The sequence below is a fragment of the Cherax quadricarinatus genome, chromosome 96 (genome assembly GCF_038502225.1).
Source record: "Cherax quadricarinatus isolate ZL_2023a chromosome 96, ASM3850222v1, whole genome shotgun sequence".
NCBI lineage: Eukaryota > Metazoa > Arthropoda > Malacostraca > Decapoda > Parastacidae > Cherax > Cherax quadricarinatus.
Window position 1 is genome coordinate 431,391 of NC_091387.1, and position 14,993 is coordinate 446,383.

Below are 14,993 nucleotides of genomic sequence, written 5' to 3' on the forward strand. Positions count from 1 at the left end.
ATATTACTCTTCACCTGTAGGAAGTTTAACCAAGTCTTCAGTTGCCTCTACTAAAGTACTTCTTTATAGATTATTGTCTTTTTTAATATAGTTATATTTCAATTTAACATAGTGTTTAGTAATGAGAGTCTATGTAGTGTTTAGTAGTGAGAGTGTGTGTAGTGTTTAGTAGTGAGAGTCTGTGTAGTGTTTAGTAGTGAGAGTCTATGTAGTGTTTAGTAGTGAGAGTCTGTGTAGTGTTTAGTAGTGAGAGTCTGTGTAGTGTTTAGTAGTGAGAGTCTATGTAGCGTTTAGTAGTGAGAGTCTATGTAGTGTTTAGTAGTGAGTCTATGTAGTGTTTAGTAGTGAGTCTATGTAGTGTTTAGTAGTGAGAGTCTATGTAGTGTCATATATTAAGTGAGTAATTGACCAACAATACCCAGAATATTTATTTTAAAATATTTTTGTCCTTAGCTTATAGTGAGTCGTGAATATTTTTTTATTGTAAGAAGTGTGAATAAATGAAGAATGTCCATAATTGAAAACCACTGTATTGGAAAATACCAGAAAGTGAGACCCTCCTGTATTTCTATTGTATTATAATATACTTTCTATAAACAAAATGCCAAATAAACTGAGGAAGCAGACTAAAATGTCTAATACCTTAGATCAAGAGCCTCATCACTGTGCCAAAGAGCCCCTACTTGAAGAGGGGTGGTAGTAGTAGTAGTAGTGGTGGTGGTGGTAGCAGTAGTGGTGGTTGTGGTGGTGATGGCAGTAGTAATGGTGGTAGTAGTTGTTGTGGTGGTAGTAGTTGTAGTAGTGGTGATGGTGGTAGTAGTGAATTGTCAGAAACTCAAAATTACTTTGATAAAGTCACATAAGCAAACTTAAAGGTCACCATTAACAAAATATTCCTTCAGTAATATTTGAATAAATAGTTTAGAAAAGCGACAAGTTTATGAGAAACTTGAGTGACACTTAGGAATCCTTATTCTGGAAGTGTTTCACCAAGCAGTGACTTCATCAGTCCAGTACAGAGAACAGTGGAAGATGAGGAAGAGATTGAGGTAATCAGTCCTTCAGCCTGGAGTAGATATAATCAGTTCATCTATATTGTTGAAACTGATGGACTGATTGCATCAAATCCTGCTGAGGGACTGATTACCCCAATCCCCGTTCTTTTTTCACCATTGTTCGTATTGGACTGATGAAGCCAGTGTGTGGTGAAACATTTCCACGAAGATTCCCAAGTGTTGCACATGTGTATAATTTGTCAACTAGTCAGTTCTCTGAACAATTTATATATATATATATATATATATATATATATATATATATATATATATATATATATATATATATATATATATATATATATATATATATATATATATATATATATATATATATATATATATATATATATATATATATATATATATATATATATATTCCGAATAGGCAGAACTTGCGATCTTGGCTTAAATAGCAACGCTCATCTTGCCATATAGGACAAGTGAAAATTTGTGTATGCAATAATTTCGCCAAAATCATTCTGAGCCTAACGAAAAAAATATATTTCACTGTGTTTGTTTAGTATTAAATTATTATAAACAAATCTAAAATATATTTAGTTGGGTTAGGCTAAAATAAATTGTTCTTGTTATAATAAGGTTAGGTAAGTTTTCTAAGATTCTTTTGGTGCAAAATTAAAAAAAAATATATTAACATTAATGAAAAAATATATCTTTAAACATGTAAGAGAAAATTTTAGAAAGGACTTAATTTTAAATGAGTTCTTGCTAATTGACCAGTTTTACATATTCGGCACGACATATATATTATATAAACATAAATGTATATAAATAAAATCACAAAAAAATATATATCACCTTCACAACATCATTTAAATTCTTCAGTTTCACTGCCAACTAAAATAAAGTTAGAAAGAAACTTATTTAGAAAAACAAATGAAGGTTTGAAGTATCAATATCAGTATCTTAGATTTTTATCTCACAACACCAGAAGTTTTAAATTCTGTTTGATCCATATTAGTCTTTCTTTACCATGTTTGCTACGTGTTCTTTCCTCCATCCACTAACAACATTCTTGTCACTTGACTCACGAAATCGTAATGACACGATTGCAATCGTTTCATTACGATTTCGTGAGTCATGTTGACGGCAGTGAAGGGACTTAAGCTAGAGTTCGTCACGGCCACGCTAGCTGGAGATTCGTCTGTAAAACCTTGCATTTGTGGTCACAGTGGTGGCCTATGCTAACCTTCCTATGGTGTAGAAATGTACCTAGTTGGACGAATCTTATTGTGGCTAGCTGGTCTAGTGGCTAATGCGACGGGCTGGAGTTTTGAGACTCTCTGACCGCGGGTTCAATCCCGGCCGGGGTATGGTTTGCCCATGATTTGTGTGTATTGTTTCCTGCACCGAGTTTGCTTATAATACCTCTATTACATTCGAGTGCTTGCTTGCGGTCGGATTTTTAACCCCGGAGGGTTAGCCACCCAGGATAACCCAAGAAAGTCAGTGCGTCATCGAGGACTGTCTAACTTATTTCCATTGGGGTCCTTAATCTTGTCCCCCAGGATGCCACCCACACCAGTCGACTAACACCCAGGTACCTATTTGCTGCTAGGTGAACAGGACAATAGGTGTAAGGAAACGTGTCGGAATTTCCACCCGCCGGGAATCGAACCCGGGCCCTCCATGTGTGAAGCGGGAGCTTTAGCCACCAGGCCACCCACCGGGCCACAGTAGTGCCTAAATGTCCGTGATAAGACCAAGAGATTCCTTGAATGTGTATCAAGGACGGTGTCAAGAAGGCCTTAGCACAGGCTAGTAGGCCTACTGTGATGTTTTTAGTTTAGTATATTATGTACCCCATATACATTGTATGGGCGGTAATCCAAAGATTACAAAGGTACATCTACTGTGGTGCTCCCAATTTTTATTAAGCCAGTGTGGAGTTATTATATGCTCTCTCACAGAATGGATTCCGCTGATCAGATGATATTGGTATCAGAATCAAACTGATTAACTCAGTATTAACCGAGCTGATTGTGTCGGGTGATAACTCAGTGATAATATCAGTCCTTGATGATTTCTCCGTTAGGTATGTGAGTTAGTTTAATATCCTAATTATGTACCCCATACCCATCCTGTGGGCGGTAGTCACCCCATACCCATCCTGTGGGCGGTAGTCACCCCAATCCCATCCTGTGGGCGGTATCCCCCATCCTGTGGGAGTCACCCCAATCCCATCCTGTAGTAGTCAAAAGATTACAGAGGTACATAATGGGTCCAGGGACTGGACCCCAAAGTTATGATAGCTGAACTAGTTACAAAGGTAATGATCTCCAGGTAGATCTGGTCACAGTCATGACAAGTTACAAAGGTAATCGTAATTATGTATCTGGGATGAATGATTCTCAGGGAAATGTGAGTTACAGGAATAAGTAGCAAACACAATGGAAATAAATCACTCTGACTTTTTGGGTTATCCCAGGTTCTCTACACATATGCTGCTATGTATGATAATTCTATGTAACTGTATTTGTGTATACCTGAATATACGTACTTACTTACTTACTTACTGTGCAAGACCCTAAGTCGAGGGGTAACTTAATAATAATAATAATAATAATAATAATGAAAGTACATACAAGGACCCCAATATGTCACTTTGCCTGGCTTTTTTTTGGGTTATCCTAGGTAATTTACACATGTTACTAGGTATGATAATTGTACTCATGTATACCTGTACCTAAATAAACTTACTAACAATACTGTCGTGGTTTAACTGATAGGAATCACGGAGCCTCAGACAATGGGCCCCATCACAGGCCTACACAATCTGTAAAGTAAAAGGACACAAGTGCAACTAATGTGACATTTATTGTGGCAACGTTTCGCTCTCCAGGAGCTTGATAAAGGCTTGATAAAGCTCCTGGAGAGCGAAACGTTGCCACAATAAATGTCACATTAGTTGCACTTGTGTCCTTTTACTTTACATATTGTCGGTAATTCTACCAACTTCCTACACAATCTGATATTCTTGTCAGGAGACAATATCCTTGCAGGGGAAACTATAACAAACATCCCAGAATGAACAATTGGTTATAAATTTTCATTTTCTATTAATTTCACTACCGACCAAAATATTTTTTTTAGGGGGGGGGGGGCGGGTGCCTCGTCCTCTGGCGTATTATACCCGCTTGGGCACACTCGTCGTCCTCTGGCGTATTATACCCGCTTGGGCACACTCCATGCCTCGTCCTCTGGCGTATTATAACCGCTTGGGCACACTCCATGCCTCGTCCTCTGGCGTATTATAACCGCTTGGGCACACTCTATGCCTCGTCCTCTAGCTTATTATACCCGCTTGGGCACACTCCATGCCTCGTCCTCTGGTGTATTATAACCGCTTGGGCACACTCCATGCCTCGTCCTCTAGCTTATTATACCCGCTTGGGCACACTCCATGCCTCATCCTTCTCCAGTGTTATCAGCTAATCTAGGGTTATATTTGACGTCGCAGTAAATAGGCCTACCTAAGTTCCGGCTCTTACCTCTTAAACTGAAGGCTTGAAGATATAAACACAAGGAGACAGTTCGGACTGATAGTTTCGGGATGTGGGAAGGTAGGCAGTTAACATAAGAACATAAGAACGAAGAAACACTGCAGCAGGCCTACTGGCCCATGCGAGGCAGGTCCAAGTCTCCTACCGGCTTAAGCCAATGCACCCAACCTAGTCAGGTCAGGTCACATTGACTTAAGGGAGGAACACGGCAGTTGTGAAGCTACAGTTATCAGAAAGAAAATAACACTAGTAAAGTGATAATGGTTGTGTTGGGTGTGAGACTTGCCTAGTAGGGGCCTAGTTAGACCTGCCACAGTAGTCCATCCACATTGTCCATCTACATTCTTATGTTAACATGAATTGCAGCCTACATGGAGATATATAATGTGGGTTATCTCAAGTCATTGAAATGGTTGAGCTACACCGTCATCTCCCCTCAGGGAATGTTCCTTGATGCTGGTGAGGGGCTCTTGATCTAGGGAACTGGATCTGTGCTTCAGTTCCCTGAGTTAACCCTGAATACCTTCCATCCCCCCACAGGCGCTGTATAATCCTACGGGTTTAACGCTTCCCCCTTGATTATAATAATGTTGAATTAGACACATGTGCAACTCTTGGGTATCTTTATTGAGGAAAGGTTTCGCCACACAGTGGCTTCATCAGTCCATACAAAGGAGAAACTTGAAGAACAGGAGGAGAATGAGGTAATCAGTCCCTCAACCTTGAGTCGATGTTGTCAGTCCATCAATCTTGAATAGAATACCTATTATATTCAAGATTGATGGACTGACAACATCGACTCAAGGTTGAGGGACTGATTATCTCATTCTCCTCCTGTTCTTCAAGTTTCTCCTACGTATGGACTGATGAAGCCACTGTGTGGCGAAACGTTTCCTCAATAAAGATACCCAAGAGTTGCACATGTGTCTAATTCAACAACATGTCGGTTCTCTGAACCATTCATCTAAAATGATAATAATACACCGTCATCTACAGTACTGACCCAGGAAGCCTCCAGAATTATGGAACATTGTGTTAAGCTTCCTGGTATACATTGTTGTACCTGATACCGACAAGTGCTTTAAAAAAGACATGAGCAGACACTGAGAAGTATTAAAAAATGATCAACCAGGTTGTGGGACCGTGATCCAGGTCCCTGGACCGTGATCCAAGTCCCTGGACCGTGATCCAGATCCCTGGACAGTGATCCAGATCCCTGGACAGTGATCCAGGTCCCTGGACCGTGATCTAGGTCCCTGGACCGTGATCTAGGTACCGACTTTGGGTGTTTGTCCAGTGCCAGCTTGAAGACTGCCAGGGGTCTGTTGGTAATCCCCCTTATGTATGCTGGGAGGCAGTTGAACAGTCTTGGGCCCCTGATACTTATTGTATGGTCTCTTAACGTGCTAGTGACACCCCTGCTTTTCATTGGGGGGATGTTCCATTGTCTGCCAAGTCTTTTGCTTTCGTAGAGAATGATTTTCGTGTGTATAGCAGCATATGCATGCTGGGAGGCAGTTGAACAGTCTTGGGACCTTGACACTTCTTGAAGATAGCCAGGGGTCTATTGGTAATCCCCCTTATGTATGCTGCGAGGCAACTGAACAGTCTTGGGCCCCTGACACTTACTGCGTTGTCTCTTAGTGTACTCATGGCACCCCTGCTTTCATTTACTTTTGTCTCATTCAAGATTTCCATTCTGCCATAGTGCCGTTTTTACCCTGTCTCTTTTTACACCCCTAATTCTCATTAAATGTGTTGATGGGAAAATAAAGAGAGTGAAAAAATTTAAAAGAACCCGGTGCAAAATCAGCTTATGGAAAGTCACAGTTGTGTGTAATTTTCCACTAGAGGAGAGGAGATCCTTCCTCACTGATAATGTTTGGTGTTAAACGTTTATATCTCCAGAGATAAGTTCGCATCTATCTTCTCACTAATTTGTAGATAACGTAGATGACTAAACATATGCTAAACGTCCCTCTGTCAGTGTTTGTATGTTGTATATATATATATATATATATATATATATATATATATATATATATATATATATATATATATATATATATATATATATATATATATATATATATATATATATATATATATATATATATATATATATATATATATATATATATATATATATATGTGCGTGTGTGTGTGTGTGTGTGTGTGTGTGTGTGTACTCACCTATTTGTACTCACCTATTTGTGGTTGCAGGGGTCGAGTCCTAGCTCCTGGCCTCGCCTCTTCACCGGTTGCTACTAGACCCTCTCTCTCCCCGCTCCATGAGCTTTATCAAACCTCGTCTTAAAACTGTGTATGGTTCCTGCCTCCACTACGTCATTTTCTAGGCTATTCCACTGCCTTACAACTCTATGACTGAAGAAATACTTCCTACTATCTCTCTGACTCATTTGTGTCTTCAACTTCCAATTGTGGCCTCTTGTTTCTGTGTCCCCTCCCTGGAACATCCTGTCCTTGTCCACCTTGTCTATTCCACGCAGTATTTTATATGTCGTTATCATGTCTCCCCTGACCCTCCTGTCCTCCAGTGTCGTCAGGCCGATTTCCCTTAATCTTTCTTCATAGGACATTCCCCTTAGCTCTGGAACTAACCTTGTTGCAAACCTTTGTACTTTCTCTAGTTTCTTGACGTGCTTTATCAAGTGCGGGTTCCAAACAGGTGCTGCATACTCCAGTATGGGCCTGACATACACGGTGTACAGTGTCTTGAATGATTCCTTACTAAAGTGTCGGAATGCTGTTCTCAGGTTTGCCAGGCGCCCATATGCTGCAGCAGTTATCTGATTGATGTGTGCTTCCGGAGACATGCTCGGTGTTATACTCACCCCAAGATCTTTCTCCTTGAGTGAGGTTTGCAGTCTTTGGCCACCTAGCCTATACTCTGTCTGTGGTCTTCTGTGCCCTTCCCCTATCTTCATGACTTTGCATTTGGCAGGATTAAATTCGAGAAGCCATTTGCTGGACCAGGTGTCCAGTCTGTCCAGGTCTCTTTGAAGTCCTGCCTGGTCCTCATCAGATTTAATTCTGTGTGTGTGTGTGTGTGTCGTGCCGAATAGGCAGAACTTGCGATCTTGGCTTAAATATCAACGCTCATCTTGCCATATAGTTAGTTTTAGTTTAATATGTTTATTATGCACCCCATACCCATCCTGTGGGCGGTAGTCAAAAGATTACAGAGGTACATAATTGGTCCAGGGACTGGACTCCAAAGTTTTGATAGCTGAGCAAGTTACAATGGTAATGAACTAGATCTGGTCATAATCATGACCAAGTTACAAAGGTAATGAGCTCCAGGTAGAGCTGGTCACACTCATGAATAATTGCAAAGGTAATGAATCATAAACACATTAATCATGAGAATTTACAAAGGTAATGAGCTCCAGGTAGAGCTGGTCACAATCATGACAAGTTTCAAAGGTAATGAATGATAAACACGTTATGACATGATTACAATCATAGACAAATTACAGAGTAATGAGCAGTTAACAAACATAGTAGGGAATTCATCCATTGCCCCAACAACAGATGTTGCTAGGTGCCTGTCTCTCCTCGGTAGACAGCCATTGCAGACAGCAGCAAGTTGCCCAGGGATCTGCTGCTTGCACGAGCACCATCGACCCTCCCCAAGAGGTCCAAGAAGCCAGTGACTCCGTTAGCAGCCCGATGGAGAGCTGTCCTAGGGACATGTCAGCGTCCTGGTGGACGCCAAGTTGATTGAAGATCCCAGGCCCTCGTGTGCACGGATGTTGAAGCTTGAGGAACTGAGTACACACTGCCTGTGGCACACCTGGCAGCTGCCTCACGGTCGAACTCCACGATGCTGTCACTGTAGTGGAAGTTCCTATGAGCCCGGCACTCCCTGCAGTGCCATCGCTGACATCGTGGGTGAAAATTTGTGTATACAATAATTTTGCCAAAATCATGCTGAACCTAACGAAAAAAATATATTTCACTGTGTTTGTTTAGTATTAAATTATTGTAAACAAATCTAAAATATATTTAGTTGGGTTAGGCTAAAATAAATTGTTCTTGTTATAATAAGGTTAGGTAAGTTTTCTAAGATTCTTTTGGAGCAAAATTAAATTTTTTTACATTAACAATAATGAAAAATATATATCTTTAAACGTATAAGAGAAAATTTTATAAAAGACTTAATTTTAAATGAGTTCTTGCCAATTGACCAGTTTTACATATTCGGCACGACATATATATATATATATATATATATATATATATATATATATATATATATACTATATATATATATATCCTGACGTGGGAATTCAGTATTAACTGACTTATATTTGCAGTTGCTAGTGTAATAACAGATAGGTAGGTTCAACTCACACCTACCCACACACACTGACGTATTCAACTTGTTCTTCAAGTTACACATAGATCTCACTTCAGTGATGACACTTGGGAGTTTGTTCCACTCATCCACAACTCTATTGCCAAACTAGTGCTTTCTTATATTCCTTCTAAATCTAAATATATCCAACTTGAATTTGTTGCTGTAAGGATCCCAATGAAAATAAGTCACATGATTTTTTTTAGATTATCTTGGAGGGTAATTTACATATATACTATGTTTGATAATTGCATTGTGTCCTTGTACCTGAATTAACTTACTATGTAGAGGTGGTCACCCTATAATTTACTGATCAGACACAACAGTGTTTAACCTGACTGATTGAATGACGTGCCCAGCTAAAACATAACCTATTGATTCTTTTCCCAATTTTTTTTTTGTATTTTGACTTAGATCACACAAGCAGGGATTAGAAGTGTAGTAGGCCTACTGGCCTGTGCTAGGCTGGTCCTTCTTTCACACAACCATTCTTTCACAGTTTATGTTGTAAGACGTAAGTGTCCCCAAGACTTGTACACCAGCGGCTGCCTTTCAAATTAAAATTCCCCTCATGGAAGGTTCCTTGATGTTGGTGAGGGGCTCTTGATTTAGGGAATTGGATCTGTGCTCCAGTTCCCCGAATTAAGCCTGAATGCCTTCCACATCCCTCCCTGGGCGCTGTATAATCCTACGGGTTTAGCGCTTCCCCCTTGATTATAATAATAATAATAATAATAATCAAATTCAAATTCAAATTCAAAGTTTATTCTCCATAAAGATTACAATGTTGAATTTACAGAATTTGGTTGTTTTGTGGTTTACATGTAGTTAAATAATGATTACAGAGTGTACCACTAGAACACCTAGCATGGCTAGGCATTTCGGGCAGACTTAGTTTAATTCTTTATTTTAAAATATTACAAATTATGAGATAAGTTGGTATTATGGCTAAGTGACTAAATACTAGTTTGTGAGTTTAGCAATGTGAATGCTTTTGTTTTGGCACAGTACATAGTTTCAGTATTGGAGTATCATAGGATTCATTATTTTAAGATTGAGATTAATATTTCTGTTTATGGTCAAATGGGTGAGTGAGTGTAAGTGTGAACCACCAGGTGGTATTCGTGTAGTTAGTTGATGGGGTGTATCAGGGAGATAAGATGGAGGGGCGAAACGTGTTAATGGTGGAGCGCCTCAGTGCCCATACTCCTACCATCCAATATAAGCGAGGTGCTTAAACTGTTTTTAATCCAGTTTGTCGAGTTATTGCACTGTTGCTGGTATATATATGATTATGTGGGGACGCTAAACCCGTAGGGAATATACAGCGCCTGTGAGGGGGATGGAAGGTATTCAGGGAACTGGAGCACAGATCCAATTCCCTAGATCAAGAGTCCCTCACCAGCGTCAAGGAACCTCCCTTGAGGGGCACTGTTGCAAGCCCGTGCAAAAAAATGATTTCAGATTCAGAGAAAACTGCGTCTTCGAGGACTGATGGACTGGTATATTTAGTGTGGAAACATTTCGCCACACAGTGGTTTCCTCAGTCCAATACAGAGAAGAATGGTTGAAGATAAGTGAAGATAAGTGGCTTTGGCATGCTGCTCTTATCTGTATTTTTTTGTACCTCTGTATGTATGCTCAAATTGTAAATAAAAAAAAATAAATAAAAAGATAAGAAGGAGTTTGAGGTAATCAGTCCCTCAGTCTGGAGTCGATGTGATCAGTCAGTCTTTTCAAGACTGACGAACCTCACTAAATGGTTATAACTCTGACTATAACTATAATTTTTAAAGGAAAGCCTCAGTCAGCTGACCAAAAGCTCCATCAGTGGGTCATCATCTGACTAAGACCCGCGTCAGGAAACACTTGTCTTGTTTCCTGACGAACCTGACCTTACTTAACCTGATGGACCTCAAACTCCTTTTGTTCTTCAACTATCCTTCTCTGTATTAGACTGAGGAAGTCACTGTGTGGCGAAACGTGTCGGAATAAAGATAACTCACAGTTGCATGTCTTATCAACCTGAGGGCAACGCACCTGACAGGTGTCAGGTGGCCTGCACATTCTTCATAATTATATAGACTCTGTAAATACCTTTGTAACTTGTCATGATTGTGACCAGACCTACCTGGAGTTCATTACCTTTGTAAATTGTGAGTTCATTACCTTTGTAAATTGTGAGTTCATTACCTTTGTAAATTGTGAGTTCATTACCTTTGTAAATTGTGAGTTCATTACCTTTGTAAATTGTGAGTTCATTACCTTTGTAAATTGTGAGTTCATTACCTCTGTAACTTGCTCAGGTATCAAAACTTTGGAGTCCAGTCCCTGGACCAATTATGTACCTGGAGTTTACCTGGAGTACCTCTGTAATATTTTGACTACCGCCCACAGGATGGGTATGGGGTGCATAATAAACATATTAAACTAACTCTGGCATGGTGTTGATCATGCATGTAGCCTGGTAACAAAATTAAGAAACATGTGCAACATCTGGGTATCTTTATTGTAGATGTTTCGCCATCCAGTGGCTTTATCAATACAAATTCCAGGACATAACTTGCACAGCCTGGTGACAAGGGCAAGGTTGTGTATATTAAATAAAACATTAACTCACTGCTACAGGGTACAAGAGATGCCACAACTTGTGTTTAGTGTTGATAACCTTGACTATTTATAACCCTGCAGTGTATATTTTGGCTCACTCTTAACCTTGTCAAATGTCATAATGGCCACTGGGAGATTTTCCTCCCCATTACTGTATATTTCGTTTAGTAATAATCCAGAAATAAGTCACTCTGACTTTTTTGGGTTATCCCAGGTTCTCTACACATATACTGCTATGTATGATAATCTATGTAACTGTATTTGTGTATAGATGAATATACTTACTTACTTAATAAGCCAAGGAAGCCTAGCAATGTGGCTTAATTCCAGGGGATCCTCAGGAGTGTGATCCACACAAGTTGACTATCTCTTAAATATCTTAGTTACTGCTAGGTGATAGTTGAAGCAGTTGCTAGGTGACTTGTTCATATGTCTCTCCTAGCCCAGTATTCAACCCGGGCACTTTCAGTTGTGAACTGAAAGTGTCACCACTACACTTGAAGTGTTTATGTGTAATTTATCTAATAGTTATCATTATAATTTTTCGAAGGGGTGGAGGGGGTAAGCCAGTGGAAGGCCTCGGTCAGATGACCAAAAGCTCTAGCTGTGGGTCATCATATGACTGGTGGATATATCATACCAGAGTAATGACACATGAGTTACAGTGATTTACTAATTCTAGCACAGACTGCCACAAATATAGATTTATCTACAGAAATTTATTTACATTTAAGGCCCCCCTATTTATTTACATTGGTTCCTTATTTACATTGGAGGTTCCTTATTTACATTGGGGTTCCTTATTTACATTGGGATTTCTTATTTACATTGGGGGATTCCTTATTTACATTGGGATTCCTTATTTACATCGGGATTCCTTATTTACATTGGAGGTTCCTTATTTACATAAAAGGCTCCTTATTTACATCGAAGGTTCCTTATTTACATCGAAGATTCCTTATTTACATCGAAGGTTCCTTGTTTACATCAAAGGTTCCTTATTTACATTGGGGTTCCTTATTTACATTGGGATTTCTTATTTCCATTGGGGGATTCCTTATTTGCATTGGAGGTTCCTTATTTACATTGGTTCCTTATTTATATTGGAGGTTCCTTATTTACATCGAAGGTTCCTTATTTACATTGGGGTTCCTTATTTACATTGGGGTTCCTTATTTACATTGGGGTTCCTTATTTACATTGGGGTTCCTTATTTACATTGGGGTTCCTTATTTACATTGGGGTTCCTTATTTACATTGGAGGTTCTTTATTTACAATGAAAGTTCCTTATTTACACTGAAGGTTCTTTATTTACATTGGGGTTCCTTATTTACATTGGAGGTTCTTTATTTACAATGAAAGTTCCTTATTTACACTGAAGGCTCTTTATTTACATTAGAGGTTCCTTATTTATATTGAAGGTCCTATATTGATTTACACTGAAGATCCCGTATTTACTTACATTGGACATCTCATACTTATTTCCAGGGAGGTCCCGTATTTGCTATAGGGTCCCATAAAGACATATATATGGAGTATGAGGTTAAAATAAGGAGTGAGTGAGGTCGAAGTCAAGGTCAGAGTGAAGGGTTGAGACACCACCACCTGGATCAACACCCACATAAACAACCTTTGTAAATATTATTATTTTGGAGCCTAGGCCTATCAGTTCCATCACAAGTGAGTGTGTCTGGGGGGTGTGACCCCCCTGGGGGTTTATCTGGGGGTAAATATTGGTTTATGGAGTATTTGTGACAAGTCATCACTGATAATACGTAATTTTAACACCTTCCTATTTTAACATTTTTTCCCCCTTATCCCCCCTTAAGGGAGGTTTAGTGATGGGTTCTTGATCCGTGGAGGTGGATCTGAGCTCCCCTTCCTTGGATCTTGCCTCCCATACCTCAGGTGTTGTGTGATCCTTACGGGTTTAGCGCTTCCTGTCTCAAGTAGATTGTCTAATATTTACTAATATATCTATTATGATCCAGGATCATACATATTTATAATACATATACATACATTATATACATACAAACATTATACATCATTCATACATCCATCTTATATATATCATACATACATCATACATACATATATCATACATACATCATACATACCTACATCATGCATACCTACATCATACATACATACATCATACATACATCATATATACATCATACATACCTACATCATGCATACCTACATCATACATACATACATCATACATACATACATCATACATACATCATATATACATCATACATACCTACATCATGCATACCTACATCATACATACATACATCATACATACATACATCATACATACATCATATATACATCATACATACCTACATCATGCATACCTACATCATACATACATACATCATACATACATATATCATACATACATCATATATACATCATACATACATACATACATCATACATACATATACATACATCATATATACATCATACATGCATACATCATACATACATACATCATACATACATATATCATACATACATCATATATACATCATACATACAGCCCGGTGGTCCGGTGGCTAAAGCTTCCGCTTCACACACGGAGGGGCCGGGTTCGATTCCCGGCGGGTGGAAACATTTTGACACGTTTCCTTACACCTGTTGTCCTGTTCACCTAGCAGCAAATAGGTACCTGGGTGTTAGTCGACTGGTGTGGGTGGCATCCTGGGGGACAAGATTAAGGACCACAATGGAAATAAGTTAGACAGTCCTCGATGACGCACTGACTTTCTTGGGTTATCCTGGGTGGCTAACCCTCCGGGGTTAAAAATCTGAACGAAATCTTATCTTATCTTATCATACATACAGCATACATACCTACATCATATATGCATACCTACATCATACATACATCATGCATACCTACATCATACATACATACTTCATACATACATCATACATACCTACATCATACATCCACATATCATGCATACATCATACATACCTACATCATACATCCACATATGCATACATTATACATACATCATACATACCTACATCATACATCCACATATGCATACATTATACATACATCATACATACCTACATCATACATCCACATATCATGCATACATTATACATACATCATACACACCTTCATCATACATATATATGTAACTTGATAAAGTCCACTGTGTGTGTGGGCAAAACGTCAACAGTAAAGGATTGCATTATACATCTACATTTATCTTTTTTTTGTTCCGCCGGAATATAATAAAGTTTTCCCACGACCAACCTTAGAAAGGAAGAGAACTCTGGAGACCCATCAAAGGTATAATAATACTTCACTTCGAGAGCATTATTCTCGACTCTAAATATCGATCGAAAAGTTTGAACATTTTTCAGACTACTGCTAAATTTTGGTGCCTTAAA

General features: G+C 39.0%; 1 protein-coding gene across 2 annotated transcripts in view; it reads left to right on the forward strand.

Annotated features, from left to right (window-relative positions):
* LOC128701715 (proton-coupled amino acid transporter-like protein CG1139) overlaps positions 1–14,993 on the forward strand; it is a 72,717-nt gene that overhangs the window by 26,314 nt on the left and 31,410 nt on the right. Inside the window, exon 1 of one of the 2 annotated variants that reach the window (XM_053795583.2) lies at positions 13,043–13,251. The exons of the other annotated variant lie outside the window; for it this stretch is intronic. The gene's annotated coding sequence lies outside the window, so the exon portion shown is untranslated. Of the gene's footprint in view, positions 1–13,042; positions 13,252–14,993 lie in introns of those variants that run through there. 2 annotated transcript variants of the gene reach the window in all.